Below are 13455 nucleotides of genomic sequence, written 5' to 3'. Positions count from 1 at the left end.
ATATTTGAAAAACAGAGGAAACTAATTTCCTTTGATACCAGTCTCCAACAAAACCCCAATTTTTGCATCTTTTCTTTCTCTTCCATCTCGAATACCTATGCAGTCTATTTTTTGCAGGATCACCTTCATCACTTTATTCAATAAACAATCACTGGACTCCTTATACACATAGCTTTCTGTTAAGGGGTCAAAGCTGAGGAGGACTTGGTCCCTGTCCTTGGATAGCTCACAATTTAGTAGGAGAAATAAGCACAGACACAGATCATTGCAGCACAATGAGAAAACTGCACTAATGGAGGTTAAATCCTATGCCTGAATACAAGCAATGAAGATAATGGCAGATTGCTCCTAATTCCTCAAAAATGTATCATACAGGCCTGGTGATTTTAAGAATGCACAACAACATAGTATAATGCAAAGGCCTCCAGCTGCGACAATTTGTCACAATTCTAAAATTAGAGAGTTTTTTTTTGACTGGCAAATGCGGGGAGGGGTGCATAAAGTTCTGACGAAATGGAATTCGTCCTCATATTAATAAAAAGTGTCAAGAATCTTCATGGAAAAGTTAAGATGTCTAGTTTCTCTTGAAAGGAAAATGGATGAGGCCTGCTTTTGTTCTTGTTGATAGCAAAGTAGAGTAGGTGCTATCTCATTCGGATAAGGCAGGTGCACCTGTTTGCGACACCACCACCTCAGCACATTGCTCATTACCTTACTTGCATGGGCCAGATGGGCAAGTGAGTCTGTAGCTGTTGGTTTTCCTATTTTTCTCATATTAGAAAGCTAATGTGCTTGCAATGATTTACATGGCTTTAAGTGAGATGTCTTTCAGATTCCTTTCTGACACCAACTCCCACTACTCTCTTTATTCTCTTTGCTTTGCAGTGACCACTTTGCCTCACCTCAAGCTTGTTAATATGTTCTGATGGGACTGAAGGTGAGGACCTCTCTTCCTTGGGTGGAGAGTGTCTTAATGTGATTTACCATATCGAGGAATGTGAGTTAACATAGAGCTGCATGGTTGGTAGCCTGGGAGTTTATTTAGTTGGTCTGAGGCAACAGGAGTGGAGGAAAGGGAAGGTGGTAGCAAAGATTGGCAGGTAACTCTATTTAGATAAGCCCATTCATGTGAACTAATAAACTCTGGACTTTTCCTGTTCCATCTGGCCCTCCTACAAGTTTAGGGAAAACAAGAGCACATAGCTTAACATTGAAGAAAATAATGATGCTGCCTTCCCAGGACTGCTAATATACATGAACATACCTCCAACAAATTGTTCTGGAGTCAGCCTAGGTACCTAGGAGGCAGTGGTAAAATAACCAATTTGATAGCCTCTTTTTGTTGCACTTAAGGTTTTCAAGGCTTAAAAATAATCATAATGATGAGAAAGCCCATCACTGCTTAGAGCATTTGCCAGATGTAGGGCACTTTCTAAGAACATTGCATAGTTATCTCATGCCACAACAAACCTAAGAGCTTTGTCCTATTAGTATCACAATTTTCATGGGCCAATTCTGTTAAAATTCATTTGGATCAGGACTGTAAATGATTGGAAAAGAAGCTGGTTAGGCCACCCAGGGCTAAATTTGAAATCTTTCCTATCCCACATGCCCTTCCTATCTGCACCTGGAAGGGATGGCTAGAAGCTTAATCTCCAGACCTCAGTTTTCTCACCTGTGAAATGGAGACCCTGTGGTTTACCTTCTAGCACTTTTATAAGGGTTGAATGTGTCCAAAACTGTGTGTTTAGCCTAAAGTAACCGTCTTTCTTCAAAGAAGTCAATGCTCTTTTGTTCTAGTTTGCTAGCTGCCAGAATGTAATATACCAGAAATGTAGCGTCTTTTAAAAAGGGGAATTTAATAAATTGCTAGTTTACAATTCTAAGGCTGTGAAAGTTCCCGAATTAAAACAAGTCTATAGAAATGTCCAATTTAAGGCATCTAGGGAAAGATACCTTGGTTCAAGAAGGCCAGTGCTGTTCAGCATTTCTCTCTCAGCTGGAAGGGCACATGGCAAACATGGCAATGTCTGCTAGTTTTCTCTCCAGGCCTCTTGCTTCATGAAGCTCCGCTGGAGGCATTGTCCTTTGCCATCTCCAAAGGTCACTAGCTGGTGAACCTTGTCCTTCTCTTGTGGTTCTGTGGTTCTCTCCTCGTTCTCAAAAAGCACTCTCTCCAAAATATCTCCTCTTCTATAGGATTCCAGTAAACGAATCAAGACCCATGCAGAATGGGTAGAGACATGTCTTCATCTAATCAAGTTTAATAACCACAATTGATTGAGTTATATTTCCGTGGAGATAACCTCATCAAGTTTTCAACCTGTAATGCTGAATAGACATTAGAAGAAATCATTTCTCCCGCAAGATCAATTAGGATTAAAACATGGCTTTTCTAGGGTACATAAATCTTTCAAACCAGCACATCTTCCCTCTCTGTCCTTATCTTTCTTGAGGCCTCTCAGCAACAGGATTATTTAAATAGAGGCCCAGCTGGACTCAGAAACAAGAAAAGCTTAGTGAAGCTAACAGACCATTTAGTGGTCATCCCTCATGGGCAAAATTCCCAACCTTAACAAGTCCTTCCCACAGATCTGTTATCCAAGCCTAGAATTTCATCTTCTCTCTTTTGAAGGTTCAAAGTACTGAAGCGAGCCCCAGTCAGTCTATATTGAAGGCTGGAGGATGGAGGCAAGCCTGGGCAATTTCTTCCCTGTGTAATCAGCTCTGGGATCTGGGCCTAGCTGCATAATCACTTGAACTATGCTGTAGACATAATCCATTTAGGCAAAAGGACGTTTTGACCTCAGAGAGACCTCTTGAAAATTTCCTGTAATGCTTATTAAGAATATAAGTTTTCAGTTCCACTCCCCAAGTTTCGTTCTTTGGGTATGGGGTGAGACTTGAGAAACTTTTTCTTTTTCTTTTCTAATGAATAAATCTGCTATGCAGCCTAGTTTTTGAAAAACAGTAGATTAGACCCCAAAGCCTACAATAAGGGAGACAGCCCACCTCATATGGCTACACATGTGGTGCACTGAACAATAAGCTGTACTCAGGGGCCCAGAGCAGAAGCTCTGAATCGTCCATGCCTCCACTGCGTAAACCTCCTGCATTCGTCATTTTACAGTTTGCATTGCAACTTCACCCTTCTTACTTCATAGCACAGGAACATAGCATTGTCAGGAAGAAGTGAGGCAAGGCCTGGGTGGGAGGCATCTATTTTAGATTTCAACTCTAACATTTGCTAACTAAATGATCTTCAGCTGCTCTGAGCCTCTGTTTTTTCGTAGTCATCCCTATCACATACATTACTGGAGAGGATTAAATGAGATCACGCCTGCAATGCTTTTAGTACTAGGTAGGTCTGAGCAAGAACTCATTTAATTGTTTAAATGTCAGCCATTTAAACAACAGTCACTATTAAGCAGCCTGAGACTCAGGGAAGGGCTTTGGGTTAATCAAGTACAAGCAGATAGGTCAGTTACATAGAGTGACCAGTATCCAATTACAGAGATTCATGGAAGGTTGAATCACACAGCATCTGCTGCAGGAGAGATGGCCAGCAAACCCACATGGGTGTGGAGACACTGTGCCTTCAAGGGTTCACCATGATTCAGCCCATAATAATAACTCTAGGTACCAGTTACCAAAGGATAAAGTCCCCATACTGCACAAGGGTGCCTGAGATGACCCAGATCCTCTATTGGGAGAAATAGAGATTAGATCTTGTTAGGAGTGGTTTAGAGAGTCTGCATCTCAGGAACTGTCCATTTTTCAGAGACTCCAAGAGAGAAGTAGATTTGAGCCTTTGAGCCCTGACCATATGACTTGGGCTTTTTAAATCTGTATACCACTACAATAAAGACAAGTTTGATTTTTAGGGATGTTTAGTTTACTAAAGCTGACAAAATGCAATATATAAGAAATGGAAATGTCTGACTCAAGGCATCAACAGGGAATCTGGCTATCCAGTTTTTTAATGCTGCTGGAATGCAATATGCCAGAAATGGAATGGCTTTTAAAAGGGGAATTTAGTAAGTTCCAAGTTTACAGTTCTAAAGCCATAAAAATGTCCAAACTAAGGCATCTAGAGAAAGATACCTTGACTTAAGAAAGGCCAATATCTGTCACACGGGAAGGCACATGGTTGGCGTCTGCTGGTCCTTGTTCCAGTTTCCACTGCTTCCGGCTTCTGATGCCAGTGGTTTCCTCTCTAAGCATCTGTGGGCCTTCACTTAGCTCCTCTGGGACACCACTCTGGATTCTGGCTTGCTCAGCATCTCATGAAGGCACATGGAAAAATCTGTGTGGGTTCTGCATCTCCAAACATCAATGTCTAGGTGTCTGCTCTCTCTGTCAGTACTCTAAGCCCCTCTAGATGTCTGTGTCTCTGTTGGCTCTAAGCGTTCTCCAAAATGTTTCCTCTTTTAAAGGGCTCCAGTAAACTAATCAAGACCCACCTTGAATGGGGGGAGTCATGTCTCCATCTAATCAAAAGGTTGCACCCACAATTTGATGTGTCACATCTCCTTGGAAACAATCCAATCAAAAGGTTTCCACCCTAAAATATTAAATCAGGATTATAGAATGTGTATTTCCTGGGGTACACAATAGTTTCACACTGGCACACTGGGTTCAGTGACTTCCTCTCAGCTTCTCTGGGGCTTTTTCTCTGAGCTTCTCTTAGTTCATCTCTAAGCTTCTCTGGGGCTTCTTTGAGCAGTGTGGACTTTTTTTGTGGACTTCTTTTGCATATCCTTTATCCTCTCAGTAAAGACTCCAGTAAAGGATTAAGACCACTCTGAATGGGGTGGCTAGCATCTCAACTGAAATAACCTAATCAAAAGGTCAACCCACAGGATCAGCACACACAGGAATGGATTACGAGAATATGGCCTTTTCTGTAGTACAAATGACCATAAAAGGCATGTTTCTTCCCCAGGGACTTTGCAGCTCTCACTGTTTGGAAATCACATCCCCCAGATATTTGGTTGGTTCATACCTACTTCATTAAAGTCCCTGAATAAATGTCATCTTCTTAGGATCTTCCAAGTCCCCTGTATAAAACAGCAGCCTGCCTCTTTTATTTCATATTCTCTGAATATGTTTTATTTCTCTTCACAGACCTATCACTTCCTGACTATGTGACTTCATATTACAGATTGTTTTATGATACTAATGTTATGATTGATTGACTCTTCTGTTGGGATGTATGATTTATTCAGGAACTTTGCTTTGTTTCTTGCTTTACCCACAGTGGCTTGGTATATTTTTAAAAAAGTAGGAATGAATGTGAACTCTGCTGTTAAAGAGTATCAGATCTAAATATCTCCAGCCACCAACCAATTAATAGAAGCCTCCCCAAAAGTGATATTGAAGGAAGTTTTATATTTTCTTCCAATATTTTTCCATTCATACAGATTTACCTAGCTCATAAAAACAGGGTTATAATGTGTATACTATTTAGTAGCCTTCTCTTCCACTTACCATATGTCATAAACATTTTTCCTGTAGCAACAAATAATATTTAAATCAATATTTCAATAAAGTCACAATATACCATTATCTGGATACTGCATGGCTTATTCAGTCTCTTAATAATGAACAGGTTTTTTTGTTTCCAATTTATCATTATTATGAGTAAGGCTGTATATTAGTTATATACTGCTGTGTAACAAATGACCACCAAACTTAATGGCCTAAAATGACATTTATCATCTCACAGTTTCTGTGGGTCAAGAATCTGGGCATGATTTAGGTGGACCCTCTGGCTCTGAATCTTTCACAAGCTGTGATCCAGGTTTTGGCTGGGCTTATAGGCATCTCAAGAACTGGGGAGGGTCTACTTCTTAGATCACTCACACAGTTGTTGGCAAGATTCTGTTACTCACAGGGTGTTGGACTCAGGGCCTCAGTTCCTTGCTGTCTGTTGACCAATGAGGCCTCCCTTGGTTCCTTGCCATGTGGTCCTCTCCATAGGCTCTTAACATGACAGGGCGAGCTAGTGAGAACATGCAAGAAAGTGCCAGCAAGAAAGAAGTTAGTCTTCTGTAACTTAAGCACAGAAGTTTTACCCATCCTTGCACTGGATTCTTTTTTATTTGAAAAGCAAGTCTTTAAGTCCAGCCCACACTCAATTATAAGAGGGCATGAATTCCAGAGATGTGATTATTGGTAGCTATGTCAGAAGATGCTCACCAAAGGCTGAAATGGATATCTAGCTTTATTTTTAGCCTGAGGTAGCTACATCCACATACATATTTGAGTATACCACTGATTGCTTATTTGGAATAAGTTTTCTAGATTATGCATATGTTTAAGACTGTGGGGATTGCTGGGTCAAGTGTTAGGCATGTTTTCTAAGGCTCTTGGTACATAAATTTAAAATGTTTTTGAATATGGTATAGCCTTTATGTATTGCAGAGGCAAGAACTTTCTCCCACACACTCATCAACAAAGATTCTTTTGTTCATTTGCAGTTTAATGGGTCAATACATATTTCAAGAAAGTTTTTATTTCTGAATTGTTAACGATATATGTTTATTGATCTTTTTGATTTTTTTTTCTGTGACAGCTAGTTCATGCTTGGAAGGAAAGGGTTAACTAAGCAGGCCTACAGCTTTCAAAGAAAGTCCATTCTTCAGGACTGGTTTGGCTGTCTCCAGGGAGAAAGGCTTTTAGTTCTTGGAGATACTCCCTGATAAGAGTGTTTATATATACCCGAGGCCTGACTGTACTCAATACAGGTATCCTGACCAGGTGATTTAAGGTTAATGCATGATCTTGCTCTGGAAGGTAAGGGGCCGGGACTACTTGGGGAGGGGACACCTTGGTTTCTCCTGGATTTTGCCCCATGTGCCGTTTCCCTTTGTTAATTTTAATCTGTATCATTTCATTGAAATAAACCATAACCTTAAGTATGACAGCTTTCCTGAGTCCTAGTGAATCATCAAGCCTGAGTTGTGGTCCTGTGACCTCTAACATAATTGCCTTTGCTTAATTTCCTATTAGGGAATATATAATGTTTGTTCATTTTTAAGGGCTCTAAGTATTTTAAATATTCATTTTCTGCTACATAATTAGAAATAGAATAAATATAAATGTCAAGCAAATATAAATATATTATTTCTGTTATGTAGTTTACAGATGTTTTTTCATATATTATAATTGGCCTTTCAGTCTATGGTGTTTTTGATATGAATACCTCATTTTAAAATATTTAAGGTTACCAAATATATTAATAAACTCTGTTATTTATTTATTTATTTTGACTTTGCTAAGAAAGGGCATCCTCATCTATATCAAATTTGCTTATCTAGACTACCTAAGATTAATTTTTTTGTTTTCATTTTTTCCCTTTTGTTTTAACATTACAGTGCTTTAGTTCATCTCTCATTTATTTTGTTTCATGTATTTAAATCATCATTTAATGTCTCCTTCTTCTTTTTCTCTTTACTATTATTATTTTGCAAATAGATAGTAGTTGCCCCAATAGATTAAATGACTTCCTTTCTTACTGATGTGAAATGCCATATTTATCATGTTGTAATTTTACGTTTTAATCTCTTCCAGGGTTACTCTACTTATTTGGTTAAATGATCCATTTTTAAGTTCTGACAATCATTTTAATGTATATATTACTTTTTTTTCTTGCTTAGGAGTTTATTTATTAGTAAGTCAAGTTTCTGTTTTTGACAGTTTATGCTTGGTCTTGCCAAAGCAAGACCTTAAAATTAGTCTTATAACTTGTTATTGTTTCTCTCCATGGAAATCTTTTGTAAAAAAGGTGAAAGATTTATACAATCTGAAGAGAAACCTGAGTATTTATTGCTTTTTGTTATTATAATTTATTAGTATATTATTTATTACCACTTTACTATATTCATAAGTTAATATATTAGTATACATTCTGTTCACAACTTATTCATATTTCTTCTAGCTATTCCTGAATGTTTATTTTCAAAATTTAAGTATCATTTTGTCGAGATGGAAAAATCATCAGGATTTTGATTGAAATTGTTTATACCTACAAATTAGGAGGGATGAAAATTTTAAAAATATTCTCCCAACCATAAAATCATAGTAAGTCTCTGTATTTTCCAGCCACTTTTATGAACAGTCAGTAAATATTTGTAGCATTTTAATAGGCCTTGAACATTTGGGTCTTATATTATAATATAATAACCACTACTTTTATTCTATAATATTGCAGCCTTGGGGAAATGACTTCACCTTCCTGAACTTCCTTTGCTTACCTCTAAATTGGACATCTTCACTCCTGCCTCTCAAGGATGCTGTGAGGGTTAAATGAGGTGATGGGTTTAAAGCTCCCAGAGCACAACAGGTGTTCTATATAAGGTAGTAAGAGCTGTTATATTAAAAGCAATTGTAAAGTTCCATCAGCTATTCATGATCATACTGGACCATGAAGAAAATTCCTCTTCTACATGAGAAATCTCTATATGCCTCACACAATTAGCCTACAAGTCTTTTGAAGTGATGCAATGAGGAAATGGGATAATAAACGATAACCCTGGTAAGATATTATGGTCTTAACTTTTTTGCTCTACTGCTTCACGCTCCCTACCAAATCCATCCAACTACCTGTCAGATGAAAGCTCTTTTATTTCTGATTCAAGGAGAAATGCCTACCATGTTTTGCTATCAATTATGATTTAACCCTCAAGTGTTATTCATTTATATTTACATGCAGGGTTAAACAGATGCTGTTTACCTGCTCACCATCTCAATACTAATCATTCTAGCTCTGGGATTCTGTAAGAAAGCTCCATTTGGTGGTTCTGTAAATGATGATTCTAAATCATCATACTCTTTCCATGGTATCATTTTTAGGAACAGTATGGAATTTCCACTGGAAGCTCCTCCAGCCTCTTGTAGACAGTTGATATAAAGAGAATGGAGGTTTGACAGAGGAATATGAAGGAAGAGAAAGGTGAATAAGAGTGGCATAAGTGTGGGAAGTAGAAGAAACTGAGGATGGTCGAAAGAAATGGGGATTGGCAGAGTCTGGGGGAAAAGCTGAAAGGTCAGGAGAAGAGAGAGGAGGGAGTTAGAGGGAAAAGGAATAGGATGGAAATTGTTTGATTATTCAATTTCTGCAGATATCATGGTGGAAATGTCCCAAAATGTTATCAACAGTACATTCTGTGACTAAGTCATTATGCAGAGAGATGAGCTGGGGGCTGAAGGACAGAATTAATATAGTAAGTAATTCTATCCCTTTGGCAGTGTCTTTCTGCATGAAATAATGATTTTATGTCTCACTTCTCTCCAGCCCGCACATTCCTCATAACAAACAGTTCCACAGTGGGTGACTATTTATGTTTCAAGGCAACAGCATTGGCATAATGGACTATCCTCTGAATCTTTTTCTGCAAAGGAATGCCAGGGCTGCCTGGGAAAGCTGAGAGAACTTTCCATTTGGGAATAATATTGCTATTGCTGACTATAGGAGATGAAGTTTGGAATTTGGAGTCAGACATATCTTGACTCAAACCCATCTAGTGTATTTCATTTGTCTGGTCCCACAAATGGGGATGTTCACATCTACATCACACGTGAAAGCATATGGCACAGTGCCTGGAACATAACATGGTTTGATTTACTAGGAAAAGGCCACATCCTGTACTTGCAGGAACATGATGATGGGATGGTGAAATTTCACCTTCTGCATACAGAAAAAAGAAATGAAAGGACATGCCCTAGTTCCTGCACTTCCCTATGAAAGATTACTTCATTGATTCACCATTTAAAAAATATTTGTTGAATGGCTTTTTTGTTCTAGGTACTGTTATACAGATGAGAAGATGAATGGACTTGAAACCTGTCTCTGATCTCATTTTCACCTGATTACCTTTGTGTGTTTATCGTATACCACACACTAAACCAGGCACTGGCATTGCTAAGCATTCGATACTTAATACTCATAGGAAGAATGCAAGTTCATTGCTGCATTTTACAGATTAAAAATACCAGAAGCACAGGGAATTTAAGTAAGTTTGCAGGGTTCATACTCTGACAGAGCCTGGATTTAAACCTGGAACTATCTGATGCCAAATCTGAATACACAGCCTCTAGACTATATTACTCTGAGAGTCCCTTAAGTTTCCAAAGTCCAGTGTGAAGAGACAGATGTGTAGATAAATAGAACATACTAAGAGCTCTACGACAGTTGCATAAAGTGCAGAAAGATTACAGCTGAGGGGATCTCTTAATTATCTTAGGGATTTGGGGATGTCTTGGCACAGGAGATAGCATTTGAGTTCTGAAAAATTAGCAAGACTTTGTGACACAAAAATGACTCTCTAATTGTCAAAAGCACAGTGACTTGAGCACTCACAGTGAGTGCAATCAGGAGATAGTGGGTACTCCTTGGCTAAAGCATAATAGCTCCTTTAGAAAAATGGTAAGATTAAAGGTTGGAAGGTTTCAGTGGCACTGGAGTGTGGGGGGACTTTGTTGCTTGTCTAGAGAGTTTGCACTTTATTCTAAGGGCAACGGAGAGCCCCTGAAGCATTTTATGGGAGGAGTGAGGTGATCAGATTGGAGTTTTAGAAAGATCACTCCTCCTGAATGAATGGAAGGCTATAGCTTGATGATGGATGGCACTAGTGGTAGGTTGAGATGTAAACCTAGGTAAGAAATAATGAGATCCTGAACTAAGGCAATGGGACTGGAGAGGAGAGGATAAATTTTTAAGAGATTTATGACAAAAAAATCCATAATCATGAATATGTAAGGGAGGCAGAGGAAGGAGAAAGATGACTAGGAAGTTAACTCAAATGCTCTGGTAGTGGTGCCTCACCCAAAGAGAAATAAGTAAGCCTGATTTTAAAAATAGATATTTTTATTGAGAAATCTTCACACATATACAGTCCATACCTGGTACACAATCAATGGCTCACAATAAAAACATATAGTTGTGTATTCATCACCATGATCATTTTTAAAACATTTGCATCACTCCAGAAAAAGAAATAAAAAAGAAAAAGAAAAACTCATACATCTTATACCTTACAGCCCTCCCTCTCACTGACCACTAGTATTTCAATCTGCACAATTATTTTACCCTTTATACCACTATTATTTATTTTTATCCTTTTTTTTTTTTTTTTTTTTTTACTAATTTTACTTATTTTTATACCCTGGATAAAAGAAGCATCAGACACATAAGCTATACTTTTATACAATCATCTTTAAAAATCAAGGCTATTGGAACAAGCTCAACAGTTTTGGGTATTTCCCTCCAGCCATCCAATACACTGTAGACTAAAAAGGGATGTCTATGTAATGCATAAGAATAACCTCTAGGATAACCTTTCCACTCTGTTTGAAATTTTTAGTCACTGAAACTTTATTTTGTCTCATTTTTTTCTTCCCCCATTTGGTCAAGAAGGCTTTCTCAATCCCATGATGCTGGTCCTGGCTCATACTGGGAGTTCTGTCCCACACTGCCAGGGAGATTTACACCCCTGGGAGTCATGTCCCATGTAGGGGGAGAGCAGTGAGTTCACCTGCTGGTTGGCTTATAGAGAGAAGCCACATCTGAGCAACAAAAGAGGTTCTCTGGGGGTGACAGTAAGGCATAATTATAAGTAGGCTTAGCTTCTCCTAGCAAGCCTGATTTGACAACCATGCATAGCTCACCTAATGTCTGGAAGCTGTTTCAGTTCAAAAAGCACAGCAAAAATCTCTGCATATTCCATTTCAATGTTCTTTTGATCTGAATGTAAATGCCATTAGCCAGAATCCACAGCAGGGGGCTGAACATACTCCCTCTATGACCTGACCATTTGACCTCTTTGATTCAAGAAGATAGGTCTCTGGACTCAAATGATTCAGCCATCCTTCCTCTTTTTCATCCCCAAGATTGGGAGCTCACATCCTGCTGATCCCAGTATTTGGGAATATCCTTGATGAGGGTAGAAGTTACGAGGAAACTATAATTTCATTCCTGAAATCCTGGTGAGATATCCATACAACCCACAACAATTCTTCCGTTCATTGGACAAAAGCTTTTGAGCCCTAATATATTCCAAGCACTGTACTGGGTTATGTGTTCAATGTAACAGTGAGTAAAGGACCAATACATGGTTCCTGATTTAATATCTACTCTTTTAATGTGGTGATGTTGGGGGCATAGATGTTACTTGCAACAATACAAAATGAAAACTGTAAGTGCTGAAAAGAACAGAAGCACAGAACTATGAGACTTTATTTTAATAATTTCCTACTTAGTGAGGTCAGAGGAGATGCTCCTGAAAAAATGACAGTTATGCTGAAATCTGGTGGATAAAATAGTATATTGAAGTAAAGAAGAAGAGGAAGGAAGAGTTCCCCAGTATATATTCACATTTCCCACAGTTATATGAGAAATTTTGAAATATTGTTTTTATAAGATCAAACTCTCAAAGATTGAAAGTAGCCCTTCACTGCTTACAGCTCATGTTGACACTTTTTCGGTATGGCAGACTGACCCTCTCTCCTATGCCCTGGAGCCTAGCAGAGGCACAGTAATGAAGAATCCTGGGTTTGGTGCCAGGTAGAAACAAATTAAATCCAGACTCCCTCACTTGCTAGCTGTATGACCTTGGGCAACTTATAAAATTTTTGCATGCCTCAGTTTCCCCACTGGTAAACTGAAACTAAAAATGCCTCCATTCTAGATTTTTGTGATGGCTTAATGAGATAAACATAGAGCGCCCAGCAAAGTTTCTGAGACATATTAACTACTCAATAGTTGATGGCCCTTACTGACATGGACTTCTGAAATGGGCTCTAGGTCAATTCCTGAACATCTGTTTCCCTAAAGCCAATTCACTGAAAAATAAACTGCAAGACAAAAACAATTTGCTGAATGACTGATTTGTCACAGTCACTTGATATAAATGGAAAGCTAAAACAAGAAATGTCCAGAACCTCACCTACCTCTCTAGCAGCTTACTTCTTATCTCCTTTTCACAGCCAAACAACTCAAAAGATGGGTCTTCATAAATTTACTATCTCCACTACCCATCCCTTCCAATCTGGCTTCTGCCTTCAACAATCCACCAGAGGATTTCTTTCTGAAGTCACCATTTACCCCCATCTGTCTAGGGAAAGGAGATTATCCCATTTCTGATTTCACTTAGCCCTGAGCTAATTTGGCAAATTGGTCACTTTCTCTTTCTGGAAATATTTTTTTCCCTTGGGTTATTTGTCACCACGTGCCCCACCACACTTCTACTTCTTTCTCCTTCTCGGGTCTTTACTTGTAATCACCTAGTGCTTGATCTCAGAAACTTTTTCTTCTCACTTAGGCAATATCATTCACATTCGTGACTTTTATTCGCATCTACTTGCTGGAAACTCCAAAGTTTATAATTCTAGCCCAGACCTTTACTCTGAGGTCCCTCCTGTATTTCTAACTGACTGCCGAAGATCTCCCCTCGG

General features: G+C 38.6%; 1 non-coding gene across 1 annotated transcript; it reads right to left on the bottom strand.

Moving 5' to 3' along the window:
* Positions 1-7711: 7711 nt before the first annotated feature.
* On the bottom strand, positions 7712-7827 carry LOC143667864 (U5 spliceosomal RNA). Its single transcript, XR_013168172.1, has one exon. It is a non-coding gene; the product is annotated as a U5 spliceosomal RNA (small nuclear RNA).
* Positions 7828-13455: the final 5628 nt, after the last annotated feature.

Source organism: Tamandua tetradactyla, chromosome 23, assembly GCF_023851605.1.
Source record: "Tamandua tetradactyla isolate mTamTet1 chromosome 23, mTamTet1.pri, whole genome shotgun sequence".
Lineage (NCBI taxonomy): Eukaryota > Metazoa > Chordata > Mammalia > Pilosa > Myrmecophagidae > Tamandua > Tamandua tetradactyla.
The sequence above is the reverse complement of the archived record's forward strand: the minus strand, read 5'-3'. Positions and strand labels throughout refer to the sequence as shown.